The following is a 3,252-nucleotide window of genomic DNA, read 5'->3' as shown; positions in this document are numbered from 1 at the left end:
GTAGTGTCCGTGACGTCACCCGTAGGTTTCCGAAGAGCGTTTTTGAAGCCTAAAGTGGGCGGAGCCGGCCGTCGCCATCTTGGCAGCGCGTCACCACGCGTCACTCCCGGATAATCGAAAATGGGCAAAGAGGCGGGAGCTGGTTTCTGAAACCACACCCACCTAGCTCAACGGTGGTGACAGCAGTGGCAATCCACCTGTCACTCAAGTGGCCACGCCCTTAATTATGCAGAACTTTAAGGCTTAATATAATTTAAACAGATGAGTTATAAAAAAAATTCACCCCCCTCACAGTTGTTATGAAGGGCAAAATTAGCTATATAGACCAAAACCACTTTTTATACCAGGATGTAAACATATTTTTTTTCTGCTGTAAAGTTGGGCATTTTAACATGGGGGGTCTATGGGACTGACTCCCGTTTGGAGCCAGCCTCTAGCGGCCAGTCGATGAATTGCAGTTTTAGTCACTTCCGTGTTGGTTTCACGAGAGGCCAGAAGGTTGCCGCTTGCGTATAACTAATATTTCAGGGGTGCAACTTTAACTCCCCAATAGGTATTTTTTTCACTTTCTTGAAGCTGTCAGAATGTCATATTCTCAAGAGAAACTGACTTTAGTCAGTTCAACAGTAGTAGATTTTCCTGCGATTTATGATGCTATGGTTATTAGAATTGATCGCCTTTGTTTAATCTCACACTTTTGTCTGTTCCCAAGAGACAAAAAGGCCAGTACACCCACTTTGTTCAGTTATTTTAGCTAAATATAAGTAATATTTGAAGGGGGAAATTGTAGCACACTTTGTTTTTATTAGTTTCATTGATCATGTCCCTACAGTAATAATAATATGAATATTATTAATAATACTAGTATAATGATTCTTTTTTTGTGTTTTCTATGCTTCTGTGTCCCTATAATAATATATATCTATGTCCCTACAGTAATGATAATATGAATATTATTAATTTTATTTAAATAATTGTATTTATTTATTTTTTTCTTTAACCAGTTGCTATACTTTCCCATTTCATTGCTTCCACCCTGTTCATTTCTTTTAACTCCCCTATTTTTCATTTCCATCAGAGCATCTACCGGACAGACCATTTAAGGATTCATGGTGCAATTCATCTTTGTGGTTGGTCCAGGTATGGTTTTAAAACACGCTGATGGAAAGTTGACAGCTTAATTAGGTGGAGTTAATGTCAGTTTGTGCTAAGAATAAATGCATTCGCTGCTTTCAGAAGAAAATTAAATTTTTTGCCCTCCGGAAAAATATTACATGGCACGATCCAACACTCCACAGGCCTACTATTCAGTTATTTACTGGAATAATTATATATGATTATAATACAAATTATAAATAGAAATAATAAAATATAAATTATAATTAGTAGTTATTGTTATAGTAGTATTTGCAGTATTTTTGTTACTATTGATAATATTTTTATTATTATAACAATTTATTCTTTATTTATTTAACCACTAGATTTTTTATCGTTGCTGTTGTACCTCAGATTTTACAGGTCAAGCTTTAAATCATCGAGACATGAGTGTAAATGAATTGTGAGTCCAATAAATGTGCTGTTTATTTTGTTTGCTAAAACACTCCAAGGGTTTGAATTGTTTGACTTGCGCTGGTACAAATCTTTCCACTGAAGCCAAATACTGTGGGTAAAGAGCCGAGCACTCGCTCTGGGGTTTGCTGCAATCAATAGAGTGTGTTATCGTTTCTTAGCCCTTTTCGGGGGAATCTAGTGTTCAAGCTGAAAAAATCTCATGGCAGCTTTTTGTTAAAGATATTTTGGCCCCTTCAAAAAAACACTCAATTAACTCAAAGTGATTAACAGCGGTCAGTAGAGACGACTGATTTCAGGGTGTGAAACCTCCTGCAAAAGCAATGTCCGGTTTGTTAGTTCAGAGAAGTATGAATACGTGACACACGGCCCAGACCAGTGTGTGTGTGTGTATTACCTCATGGCACACAGTATGACACTCTGTCAGTTATCTGTAGGTCATGACTATTGATTCATTGAGAACACACAGTCTGTCTAACAAAACAGCACATGCTGTCCATCGCTTTGAAGTGCCCGAGTGAAAGGAAATGACTTTGACTTTACAAAAGCACTGTGATAGTCTACACTTTGTTCTGTCGCCGTGGTTTGCTGATTGTGTAAATCTCTGACAGTACAGGGATAACTTGAGCTGAAAAATGGGGCTTAGTAACATGACACTGATTGTAGTCTGTACTAATGAGCTCAAGTAATTTCCCCCTGATATCACTTTCAAAGTGACATTTTGCTGTTTCCTCCTTTTCAGCAGGATCTGTCAGGAGAGCTAATTTATATACCGGGAGCGTTTGCTCACCGTGCTGTTTTTTAAAATGCTGAGTTTGTCTAAGTGGTCTGTAGCATATGTGCTAGCTGTAGTTTGCACTTCTTGGGTTTTTGGTGCATTTTTTCTTGGTGCATGTTTCACTTTAATGAACTGGAGAATGTGGAGGTCAAGGGAATGCAGGTGGTCAGGTTCTCATTTCTTCCCTTGTACTGGACCAAACAAACTCAGCCTTATCTTGTAGCCAGAGCAAAGCATTAACTTCACTAAATGAACATATTTGCTATATTTTGCCAAGTAAGATGTGTGTATTTGTATTTAAAATTATCTGTACACTGTAAAAAAAAATCTGTGACATTTACGGTAAAATACCGGCAGCTGTGGTTGCCAGAACTTCACCATAAAAAATATGGTAGCAACATTTTAGGTTTTACAGACTTAACTTAAATTCACAATAAAATACTGTATTCCATTAACTGATGCAATGTTAATAAACCAACATATGGAAGTACTAATATCTGTTTTGAACCATTGTAATGCACTGATAACCACCAAAAACTGGTGGTGATGAGAAAGTCACGTGATGAACCAAAGCTCATCACAAACAGCTTTTCTACGAGATGAGGAGGGCAATACTTATATATAGAAGGTGCACAGTGTCATTCACAGAAACACTAAACCCCATCATGGTGACCCACATGATACTGAAATGATGCAATAAACATTAATTTAACAACATTAGATGTAAGATTAAACCCTAATGTACACAACTGATAAGAAAAAACTAAGAAGAAACGTTATTTAAAAAAAAAAAACCCATCAAATATGAAGTGTCATGCATGGAATTCTGGGAGTGTCAATTTACGATTTGTCACTGTAAATTATACAATGACTTTTTCTTTTTCACTTCCAAAAACCATATTTTT

The 3,252-nt window shown here is 36.9% G+C and overlaps 1 protein-coding gene across 5 annotated transcripts in view; it reads left to right on the top strand.

The window, feature by feature from the left end:
- The window catches only part of LOC107755777 (forkhead box protein N3-like), a 109,370-nt gene that overhangs the window by 52,629 nt on the left and 53,489 nt on the right, over positions 1-3,252 (top strand). The window lies entirely within an intron of this gene.

The sequence above is a fragment of the Sinocyclocheilus rhinocerous genome, unplaced genomic scaffold, assembly GCF_001515625.1.
Source record: "Sinocyclocheilus rhinocerous isolate Xijiao unplaced genomic scaffold, SAMN03320098_v1.1 scaffold1163, whole genome shotgun sequence".
In the NCBI taxonomy this organism is placed as follows: domain Eukaryota; kingdom Metazoa; phylum Chordata; class Actinopteri; order Cypriniformes; family Cyprinidae; genus Sinocyclocheilus; species Sinocyclocheilus rhinocerous.
Note: the sequence above shows the minus strand (reverse complement) of the source record. Positions and strands in the feature narration are given on the sequence as shown.